The sequence below is a fragment of the Hyperolius riggenbachi genome, chromosome 1, assembly GCF_040937935.1.
Source record: "Hyperolius riggenbachi isolate aHypRig1 chromosome 1, aHypRig1.pri, whole genome shotgun sequence".
NCBI lineage: Eukaryota > Metazoa > Chordata > Amphibia > Anura > Hyperoliidae > Hyperolius > Hyperolius riggenbachi.
The window spans coordinates 64708859-64721241 of record NC_090646.1 but is presented as its reverse complement, the minus strand read 5'-3'; the positions used below and the strand labels follow the sequence as shown (position 1 = coordinate 64721241).

The window sequence follows — 12383 nt, the reverse complement described above, 5'->3', positions numbered from 1 at the left end:
TACCGCTATCCGGTGACATTCGTTATCTCGTTACAACATCTCCTGGCGAGGGGCGGGGCTTACTAGGCAACGAGTGAACAATTACTGCTAGAGAGCCATTTGTTGCAAGAAAGAAACATGGGTAGGCATATGGATCTGATGCTCAGTACACACCATGCAATTTTCAATTATTTACGACAGGTCCGATCTGATTCCCGATGAGGGCTTCGGGAGGACTTTGGGGGACAAAACAGCGGAGATAATTATAACTCTGCCTTACAGGAGGTACCTGCAATTTATTCCTTAAGGTGGCCACACAGGATACAATAAAATGATCCGATTTTAGTTACGGCAATTTGATAAAAATGATCGGATCTCCCGAAAAAAATCTAAAGCTTTTTTTTTCATTTGACTAAAAAATCCGATCGAATTTCCCGTTTTTTCGATTTTAATTGAACTGGAATGCCAGATATTTTTCTTCAATCTTTCTAAAGATTGTATGGTGTGTGTTAGATTGTCAGTTTATTAATATACACACCCTAGCAATTTTCTCAGAGTTTCCAATTATTGTTATCACAATTGGGAAAAAAACTGAACATATGTGTGTGGTACATTGGTCAGATTTTTGAAATGTTACAATCAGTCAGAAAAATTGATTGCAATTCTTAAATTGAACAGATATTTAAAAAATGGTATGGTGTGTGGCCACCTTTAGGCTAGATATAGGCTTTGGGGCCCATTCACACTAGAATCGCTTTTCTGAGCGTTTTGCGATTGATTAGTGTTTTGTTAAATCGCTCCCATTCACTTTCATTAAAATCGCAGTAAAAAAAAATCGCAATACGCGATTGCAAAATCGCTGCGATTTTTCCCGCGATTTTTATGAAAGTGAATGGGAGCAATTTTAAAAAACGCTAATCTACTACCGATCTCACAGCGACGAATCAGGGACACCGTACACACACTACATTCTAAGCCGAGGTGGCTCTGATTAGACACATTGGCCAAGAACCATCTTGCATGAGGCTATAGATATAATGCTCTTCACTGCCCAATCAGCACACCCCGACCTACCTGTGGGCACTAGACTGCTCAGGAGACAGGAACAGAGATCAGCCGCTGGCTATGCTGTCGCTCTGAATCCCAGGACTGGCTGAACACCCCCAGCACACTATAGATTAGCTGTGCACATACAGTAGCCATTCGCCCAGCATTCAGCATTGTGGACAAATCACACCAGATACAGGAAGGCGATCAGCGCGAGGTTCGGGATTAGCTCAGCTGTCTGGTGTCAGGCAGTATTTGTCCAGCAAATAAGCCTTCTGGAAGTGTCACTATAAATGTCAGGGGTCCCCACAGCTGTTCGGGAACTTCACACGGCCCAGCTTCACGCATGTTACCTCCCGGTGCATGCTGGGAGCACGCGCCTTCCCTGCAGAGGAAGCAGATGCAAAGCACCTGCTCTGCGCCTCTCACACTACTATAGCTGACGGGAGGGAGCATGGGACAGAAATAGCGCCTCAAGTGAGCCGAGCCACACAGTTAGTAAATAAAAGTTAGAAATGAAGTGTGTAAGGTCTACAGGGCATGCGGCAGAGAGAAAACCAGAAACCATTCCCTTAAAGCGGACCTAAACCCAGAACTTCCTCTGTGCTCTAAAAGATAAGCAACAGCATAATAAACTTTAAAACAAATCCTTGTTACAGCTTATAGAGTTCATACAGAGATCCTGCAGAGTGGTTACTTCCTGGTTTCATGGAAGCACAGAAAGAGTTAACTTCCTGTGTTAAAGGGGCACTATGGCGAAAATTTTTAAAATTAAAAATATGTGCAAACATAGACAAATACGAAGTACTTTTTTCCACAGTAAAATAAGTCATAAATTAAATTACTTTTCTCCTATGTTGCTGTCACTTACAGTAGGTATTAGAAATCTGACAGAAGGGACAGGTTTTGGACTAGACCATCTCTTCATAGGGGATTCTCAACAAGGCGTTTATTCTCTATGAAGATATTCCCTAAAAAGGATTTAAAGAGACACTGAAGCGAGAATAATTATCGCTTCAGAGCACATAGTTAGCAGGGGCACACGTGCCCCTGCTAAAACGCCGCTATCCTGCGGCTAAACGGGGGCCCCTTCACCCCCAAAACCCCCCTGCAAAATCAACGACCAAATTGGTCGTAAATTTTGCTCTTCCTGGAGGCAGGGCTAACGGCTGCAGCCCTGCCTCTCAGCGCATCTATCAGACGCGCATCGCCGCCTCTCCCCCGCCCCCCTCAGTGAAGGAAGACTGACAGGGGCGGGGGAGAGGCGGAGGTACGCGTCTGATAGATGCGCGGGAGGCAGGGCTGCGGCGGTTAGGGGATTTGGGGGTGAAGGGACCCCCGTTAAGCCGCGGGATAGCAGCGTTTTAGCAGGGGCACAAATGCCCCTGCTAACTATGAGGTCTGAAGCGAGATTTATTCTCGCTTCAGACTTTCTTTAAACAATGATGCTGGCCAGCTTTCCTGCTCGCTACACAGTTTTTTTGGCAGTTGGAGAGAGCAACTGCCATTCACTAAGTGCTTTTCAAAATAAATAAATCTCTGAGAATCCCCTATGAAGAGATGGACTAGTCCAAAACCTGCCGCTTCTGTCAGATTTCTACAACTTACTGTAAGTGACAGCAACATAGGAGAAAAGTAATTAATGGCTCATTCTACTCCGGAAAAAAATGTACTTATTTGTATATGTTTGCACATATTTTAAATTTTACAAATTTTCGCCCCTTTAAATATTAGCACAAAAGTCGGCACACCCGTAGAGCTGACAGCTCAAATTACACTTGTAATTACCGTACTTGCTGAGAAGGGAGAATTAGACAAGCTGTTCTCTACAAACACCTGTGTCTCCAGTGCAAGAATGTGGGTCCGCTTTAACCATTACCAACAATAGTGGAGAGATTACTAAAGTTCCTGATAAGTTATTACTATTATAATTATATAACATTATCCTCTTCCATGGTGCTGTAAAAAGAAAGAAAGAAACAGAAGTGCATTCTATAGGCCTAATGCACTAAATGGCGGTAAAGTTCTTAGTATTACTGTATATTCCTGCGTATAAGACTACTTTTTAACCCTTGAAAATCTTCTGAAAAGTTGGGGGTCGTCTTATACGCCGGGTGTCATTGATGCGGGGTGATACGCCCTATCCTGTTACCGCCTCTCAGATCTCCCTGCTGAGGGAGTGCAATCTATTCTTCCATACCGCTCTGATAAACAGGTAGACAAGGAGAGCTGACCAGTCTACTTAAGGAGAGTTGACCAATGTAACAAGTCAATTGACTATATACTGTTATATACTGGGTAACACATACGGTACAGCACTAGTATCTGTTCATACACGGCACCAGTACATGATTTTTTTTATTTTTATTTTAATTTGGTGTGCGTTGGAAGAGGGGTAGTCTTATACGGCGAGTATAGCCCAAACTCTATATTTTAACTGGAAAAGTTGGGGGGGTCGTCTTATACGCCCAGTCGTCTTATACGCCGGAATATACGGTAGTAAATGTTACTGGTAATAATGTCAGGGTAGTACAGTCCATTAGCTCAATCGCCCACTCGCTTTACTGGGGTAACATGCGGGTTGCTATGGTAATTAAGGCGCTACACCTGCTATTGACGAAATTCTGTTTTGTCCCCACTTTTATTGCCTGATGAAGCGGGCTGGGCCTGCGAAACGCGTTGCACTGTTTTTTGGGGTACCGTATAATAAATGTATTGATTTATATGAAGACAGGACCTCGTGTCTGCTTTTGGGAGGCAAGCCCACCACTTCCTCCAAGCAATTTTTAAAAATGTTATTGACTTTTATCCTGCCGGCGCCTCTGTTCTACATACAAATACTCTGTGTCCACTCCTGGTGGAGGGGAGTGCTACCCCCTTTCTTGTTTCTTTACTACAGAGAGTGACTTCTTAATCCTGAGTGAGGACAGGTCTAATCTCCTCACCTGCCTATTGAGTGGTTGCCAGAATGGTAACCCATGTTTGTGAGTATAAATTCTCTCACTAAACCACTTAGTGTCTTTAACATACTACACCATATTGGGCTCTCGGTTTTTTTCTATTTTATTTTCTATTTTATGGTAATTAAGTATTACATTTTAAAACAGACCTGAACTCAGAACTTCCTCTCTGCTCTAAAAGATACGCAAATGTCTTTGTTACAGCTGATACAAATCCTACAGTAAGACTGCAGTGAGTCTACTTCCTGCTTTTATGAATGCAGATATAGGGTTAACATCCCAGGTTTACAAATTAGCTGCTCTGCCGAGGCAGCAAGATAACACGGCTGAGAGATCAAATTACACGTGCGATTGGCCACAGATGAGGGTGAATTAGACAGGCTAAACTCTCTAACTACATACAGGAGGCAATTCTCTATGTTTTCCTCTTCTCTATGTCATTACAGGTTCTCTTGAAGCCTCCAATAGCAAGTGAAAGAAAGTTCTTTTTAAGATGCCCAACTTCCAATTCCTGGGCCTTAGTCCAAGGACAAGAAATAGAATATTGTAAGGTTTATATTCCTAAATCAATACGAACATATTTAGGTCTCTTTCACAGTGGGATGTTGCGTTTGATGCGACGTTACGGTCGCATAATGTGCCCCTAATGCAACACATTGAAAGACTATAACATGGACGTTATTTAGCCCTGCGTTTGGTGCGCCGTTTTCGTCGCACAGTGATGGAACGAAAACGGGGCATGCGTTACATAATAAAAAAAAACAAACAAAAAAAAAAAAAAACACAACATTACTGAGCATGTGCAACACACAACGCAACAAATGTATTGCTAAGCGCACAGCATGCAGCACTTTCTAAATATTGCTACACGTTACACACAATGCAACTTGTACACTGTGAAAGTCACACAGACTTTGTATTGCCGTGCGTTAGTCCACGTTAGAATATTTTCTAACGTGCGACTTTAAAGTCGCACTGTGAAAGAGGCCTTAAAGTTAATTCAGTAATGCAATATGGCAACCCCGCTGTGGGAGCTATAGACTAATGCTAATGGCTCTTTTATACCACTAAACGCAAACAAAATTGAAAACCCAATGCGATTTTTCAGCGAGTACGCTTTGCGATTTTGTTCGGTGATTTCAGCTCTCTGCAAATCGCATGCAATCACAAAACGCAAGCACAACACAATACAGTACTGTAAAAGACTAAAAAGTGATTTCTATAACATGTTAGGCCTCCTTTTTACACCGTACGCTGATAAACTGATGCATTTTAACTGATCAGCTGTTCCTTAGCATTGTAAAAAAAGCTTACAGTTTTTTAGCATACAGAGTGAGAGAGGCCATAGTGAAACATGGACATTACCTTGCACATCAGTTGTCCTTTCAGTTATAACTGGAAACAACACCCTAAAAGGATCCTTTCACACTGAATCAGATGATGTCGGTTATAACTGAACGGACAACTGACACATAGCCCAAGTGAAGGTAATGTCCATGTCCCCCCTATGGCTCAGTTCACATTATGGACTTGATTCACTAAACGGTGATAACTGATATCACTGTCGCGCTAGCGTTTGTTTTGCGCACGCTAACGCAAATGCCCGTTTTCGTGTGAAAATTTGCATTTTGCTCACTAAAATTCACGTTACCGCGTGCAAAACATTACGCGCATTATAACGCGGGCAAAACGCTAGCGCGACCATGATATCAGTTATCACAGTTTAGTGAATCAAACCCTATATGGTGGTTTAACTGAAAGCTGTGTCACTATGAACTGCTATGGAACAACTGATCGGTTAAAGTGCATCAGTTTTTCAGCGTACAGCAAGAGGGGCTGTTTCACACTGAAATCGCCGTCTCCATCAAAAAAAAAAAAAAAATCATAATTACGTTCTTGCTCGAGATGCTCCCAACGTGCTACATGTAGGGGTTTTGCGACTGCAAGTGCTGCAGTGTGAATGCTACCACAGGGAGGCACTGCAGTAGCGGTTTGCAGATCGCCGGCGCAAATGCCACGGAATCACCCGCGGTGTGAAACAGCCGCAACGTAGGCCTAACAAAATGAATTTACACGGCTTGTTCTGGTACCTGCTGAGAGTGTTCAGCTGGGCTGTTACTGGAAGCCACATGTCCCCTACACTCCCCAACCCCCATTACACATGCCAAACACACAAGAGGCCTGTACAGTGTATAATTATGGAAGAACTCCGTGCACAGAAGCCCCCGGCTATCCTGCTTGTGGTAACACACAGCACAGTCTCTGCTCTCACTAAGGACTGGCTGCCCCAGGTCAGTAATAAATACAAACACGCAGGTGACTAAATCTTCTCACAAAAACCTGCTACACTGCACAAGGTACATAGGTTTCCAGCTAGCTGCTTTCTATATACAATCAACAAAGGTAATGTGTAGGCCACTCCTCAATAGAACAATACATAGAGCACGAAAAACCCATAGCAAATCCCTCACAACAGGATTTATAATTATGAGCCTAAAATTAGCCAGTAGGTATAACAAATATCACAAAAGTCCCTGTGTCAACCTAATCAATAACAAACATAAGCTTGACGCGAGTTTCATGGCCTTATAACTAGCCGCTTCCTCAGAGGCTGGTTATAAATTTCAGTAGTTGTGTAATGTTTAACCAATTGAGGACCGTGGTCTTAAACAACCCTAGTGACCAGGCCTTTTTTCATAAATTAGGCCACTGCAGCTTTAAGGCCTTGCCGCAGGGCCGCACAACTCAGCACACAAGTTATCCCCCCACCAACAGAGCTCTGTTGGTGGGGTCTGATCGTTCCCCTAATGTTTATTTATTTATTTGTAAATATTTATCTTCTTTTTTTTTTTAAATAAAATGTCTTATTTTTTAGTTTGATTTTCCCTTCCACCCTCCCTCCCTCCCCCCATCAGCCTATCACAGCGATTGGCTGTGATAGGCTTCAGCCTATCACTGCTGACCGCTTCTGTGTCCTCCAGGGGGATGGCCGTGTCACACGACTGTCCCCAGTACAGCACTGCTGTAGATCGCAGCACTGTACAATGTTTATAGACATCTAACTGACGTCGACGTTTCACCGTCTACCAGTCTCCAAGCGGGGATTATCGCTGGGAGACTGGAGGCGGAGCGAAGCCTTCTATGCGGAGATGCTCTCCTGCAATCCCCATTCCAGGCCATTCACGACAATCGGCGTGGAGTGGTCCTGGGGCTCACGTCACGTTCACGCCAATTGACGTGGAGCGGTCGGCAAGCAGTTAATCAATTGTACATCCAAGATTTAATATGCATCAAACAATTCTTTTCGTCTAATCAGACCATAAGAACAGTAAATATATCCTAGACCAAAATTGGTCACTGGATATGCATTATGCTAGGCACACACGATGAGATTTTCTGGCAGATTTACTGTCAGATCGACTATTTTCAACATGTACGATCTGTTTTCTGATCGATTTTCCAATAGATTTTCGATTCAATCCCATGAAAATCGATCGTAAAATTAATCGGATATCAGATCGGACATGTTGAAAATAGTCGATCTGACAGTAAATCTGCCAAAAAATCTCATCGTGTGTGCCTAGTATTAGGCCAAAGCCTAAAATGAATATGGAGTTAGAGTGGCTGAGGACCATCAGATCACAGATGGCTGTATGGCTGGATAGTGACTTGGGAAGGGCTCTTAAACAGGAGACAAGGTTGAAATGGAATCTCGACTCTTCTTGTTCAGTAAGCCAACATCTATTCAATGAGGAGACCTTGGGCAAGACTCCCTAGCACTGCTACCATTTAGCTCTGGCACTTTGAGTCCACCAGGAGAAAAGGGTGATATAAAAGTTATTTATCTTATCTTGTCTTCTACGTGTCTGGTGTGGCCGGCTGGAGTACCGTTCTGGACTTTTATGATATTTGTTATACCTACTGGCTAATTTTAGGCTTACAATTAAAAGCTATGTTTTATAAATCCAGTTGTCGTGTATTTGCTATGGACCTGTTAATACTCTCACCCCATGTTTTTTTTCATTGAGGTTTTACATTTGAGGTGGCCCCTAACATAGCAACTCCCCAAAAAAATCAATTGATATGCAGCAGAGTGCGCTTACAGGGTCCTATGAAAAGGGCCGTATCCCTCCTCCGCTCACACGACTCCTGCATGCCCTTTGCCACGCCGCTCCCAGTGACGTACTACCTGCTGAACAGGAAGTACATCACTGGTATTTCTGGCTTCCGGCAGCACTGCCACCACCAAGAAATCTAAAATGTATGCATCGGCCATTGACTTGCATGCATTTTGCCACGCTGTGTCGCTGTGGAAGTCGCACAGTAATGCGCTGTTGACTTTGCACTGGGTCAACGGTGGTTCAAAAGCTTATGGCGCAACGCGATGCAGTTAATGAACTGGGCCCCATACACTTTTATCGCTGTTGTGTTACCCCACATGCAGAAAGGGTAACGCAACGCAAAAAAACAAAAAGTGTAAAAGGGGCCTGAGAAGAAACTGCACATCTGAATATGTATTTCCAAATAGCTGTTTCCTTCTTCCAGCAGCTGCTTCCTTTACTTGTCCCCCCATTTCCATGGCTAAATGTGACAGCCCTCTGTGTAAGGAGGGTACTGTGGCCTGTGAGCTCACTACACAATGTGCATTATTAGCACAGACAGTGTGGTCACCTACCCTGCTGTATGTCAGTCGGACCTTCCATTACATGGGGGGGGGGGGGGGGGGGGGGTCACACAATTAGGTTGAAGAGTAATTACATCATCCTTGGAGAGAAGGGATTTCCCTCCAGCCCACACAGCTGGCCTCTGCATCTGTACGGATCTCTTCAAGAGACTATTCAGTGTAAAACAAGCATGTTTCCTCTAATGCACTCCCCTAACCCTCTGTGCACCAGCTTCCGCTGCGTAGCCCCGCTCCCTGTCAGAGAAATGCTGTGGCGCTTCCGTGGCACACTATCTCAGGTAGAGAGAGTGTCATGGTACTCTTCTGAAAGGGGGCGGGGCTACTTGCAGGAAGGCGGTGCACATAGGGCTCAGGGAGAAAAAAAAAAAAAAAGACTGGGCAAGTTTAATCAGTAAAAATTTTACACTGAATAGTCTCTTTAGCCAATTCAGTACCAGTGGTCTCTGGCCCCTTAAGGACCAGAGACCGCTGGCACCAAAAACCGGGGCCGCCGACATCACACCGCATGGAATTGCCGATCACCCATCGCCCCAGTCCATTCGCTCTGCCATCGCTATGACGGCAAAGCTTTGCGAGCTGGTCAGGTACCTGCGGCGAGGGGGAGATCTGCGGTAGTGGCGAGAGCATTTAGCGGCGGTGAGTGAAATCTATGCCCTGGCAGAGATAACAGCTCCGAAACAGGGCGTAGATTTCAATTAACATTGTCTGAAAGTGGTTAAAGAGGAGCTCAGAAAAAAACAACCACCTATATAAGTAGATAAATACTTGCTCTACTTACATAACATATGTATTGCACTGTCCACATTTTGATTTTAGTGATTTTTGTACAGGAAAAAAAAAAAAGAGAGAAGAGAAAATCCTTTTTTCCCATTTTTAGTGTGGCTATTTTGAAGACAATCCTGATGTATTTACTCCCTAAAGGTGGCCATACACTGGCCATACACCCACCCAAACCCCCCCCCCCCCCCCCCCCCAGCTATACATTGCCTGCTCCGGCCGGCGCGAGTCCCCGCTGTCACCGCTGCTCCTTCTCCGCTGGGTTCCGGACCGACTGGCTTCACTTCACATCCGGGGAAGTTTAAACAGTAGAGGGCACTACCGTTTAAACTTCCTTTCCAGACAGGAAGAAGTGAAGCCAGCCGGAGCCCAGCGGAGAAGGAGCAGCTGTGACAGTGGGGATACGCGCCGGCCAGATCAGGTAATGTATTGACGCTAGCGTCGGTCGTCGGACATTCGGACGCGCTATCGACGCACTCCCGACCCGCCGGCGATTGAGCAAAATCTTCCGCACGGACCGATCGATGAGAACGATTAATTTGGGACGGAAATTGATCGTTCTGTCATCAGTTGCGCGACGATTTCACAGCAGATTTGATTACAGTGATCGAATTTGCTGTATATCGGCGGGAAAATCGTTAGGTGTATGGGCCCCTTTAATCTCCTCTGCCTGATTGTGTATGTAATGCCCGCCCTTCACTCCAGAAACTGCATTGTCTCAGAATCTATATATATAATAGAGTAAAGGCTCATACACACATCAGACTATAGTCTTTGGAAAATGAAAGATCACAGACCAATCTTACCACCCTTCATGTAGTATGAGAGCCATACTCTACACAGTCTTTTCTATGGAGCTGAACTCCACATCAGAAAAAAATCTTTGCAAGATGCTGCACACACAGATGCTGTACAGACACAAAAGATCAGTATCTGCAAAAGATCTGTTCCTGCCAAAAATCCATTCCTGCAAATTGCAATGATAGTCTATGAGATCTGCAGATCATCATACACACATGATTTAACTAACATTCATCTGCAGATCAAGCAATCATCCACAGATCTGAAAATCCATCCTGGTGGATCTGATCTGCAGATGAATGTCAGTTAAATCATGTGTGTATGCTGATCTGCAGATCTCATAGACTATCATTGCAATTTGAAGGAATGGATTTTTGGCAGGAACAGATCTTTTGCAGATACTGATCTTTTGTGTCTGTACAGCATCTGTGTGTGCAGCATCTTGCAAAGATTTTTTTCTGATGTGGAGTTCAGCTCCATAGAAAAGACTGTGTAGAGTATGGCTCTCATACTACATGAAGGGTGGTAAGATTGGTCTGTGATCTTTCATTTTCAAAAGACTATGGTCTGATGTGTGTATGGGGCCTAAGTGCCTCAACCTTCAAACAAGAAGAAGAAGTACTTTGCATGAGAAAATGTATGCGTGCTCAATCACCAAGTTTTAGGCTTCTTTTCCACGGACTGTTGAGCTGTGTGCTCAGCAAGCAGTTACCAGGGAGCAGTAAGCAGTTACCAGGCAGCAGTAAGCAGTTACCAGGAAGCAGCAAGCAGTTACCAGGAAGCAGCAAGCAGTTACCAGGAAGCAGCAAGCAGTTACCAGGAAGCAGCAAGCAGTTACCAGGAAGCAGCAAGCAATTACCAAGCAGCAGCAAGCAGTTACCAGGCAGCAGCAAGCAGTTACCAGGCAGCAGCGAGCAGTTTCCAGGCAGCAACAAGCAGTTTCCAGGCAGCAACAAGCAGTTTCCAGGCAGCAACAAGCAGTTTCCAGGCAGCAACAAGCAGTTTCCAGGCAGCAGCAAGCTGTTACCAGGCAGTAGTGAGCAGTTGTAAGAGTTTGAGAGGCATGTTACTGCTTATCAACTGTCCGTGGAAAAGAGGCCTACCCTAGCAAGTCTGGCTTTGCAAATCTGGCCTAATTGGCTATTCATGAGGCAATGCTCATGCAAATATGCATTTGCTTTTGCATGCCAAACTATGCAGGGTCAAAAAACCAATACTGCAAAGCAGTCGCCCTGCTACATGCCAGTGATGAGCGAAAATGCAAAAATTTGTTTCGATAAATTTTTACCGAATTTTCGCCTAATTTCGTTTTGACAGGCAAATTTTCCATCTAATTTTTTCACGTTAATTTTCGCCTAAGGCCAGTCATTTTCGCATTACTTGCGTATGATTGCGGACATTTTCCACATAAGGGCATTAGCGCCCGGCTGCCCGCATTCAGAGAAGTTCCTTGCGCATTATTGCGGGCATTTTTCCGTATAAACGTCCGCATAGATTGAATTTCCATGCGGATTATTGTGGACATTTTTCCGCATAAGGGCATAAGCATCCGCATACAATGAATTTTCGATGCTGGTCGAAAACGCAAATATTTCTGAAGATTTTCGTTAAAAAATTCGCCAAAAAACTAAAACGGGATTTTCGAGGCGAAAATTCGCAAGCAACACTGCTACATGCTACATTAGCACTATCCAGGAGCGCCACGGGGAGGATTCCCAATGCCCCCCTTTTATACAACCGGGGGGACCACAGGGTCCCAGGCTCTCTCACTGCCTGGGAACCACAGCGACACCCCGGAGGGGGAGGCGCAGGCGACCCCCCCCAAGCGTGGCCAGCGTCGGGGAGAGCCGTCCACACCCACCTCCCAATATTAAAAACAGGCACTTACCTTAACGTCCATTGCGTTCTGCTACATGCGCATTAACTTGGGGGCACCACATGAGAAAGGAGTGAAGCATGGGTCACCCCGAGCTTTAGAGCTCAGGGCTGGCTCACATACAGCACTCCAGAGGGGGGGGGGGGGGGGGGGGGGAGGACAGGTGCAGACAACTCACTCCAGGGCTCACACCACCGGAGCAAGCAATCCACCACCTGCCTCCAAAGGATACAAACTGCAAAAAATGCTTTCCATGAGA

At 44.9% G+C, this 12383-nt stretch overlaps 1 protein-coding gene across 3 annotated transcripts in view; it reads right to left on the bottom strand.

Moving 5' to 3' along the window:
* Positions 1–12383, bottom strand: part of LOC137562977 (RING finger protein 24) — a 146732-nt gene that overhangs the window by 121077 nt on the left and 13272 nt on the right. The window contains exon 1 of one of the 3 annotated variants that reach the window (XM_068274901.1): positions 1054–1159. The exons of the other annotated variants lie outside the window; for them this stretch is intronic. The gene's annotated coding sequence lies outside the window, so the exon portion shown is untranslated. Of the gene's footprint in view, positions 1–1053; positions 1160–12383 lie in introns of those variants that run through there. 3 annotated transcript variants of the gene reach the window in all.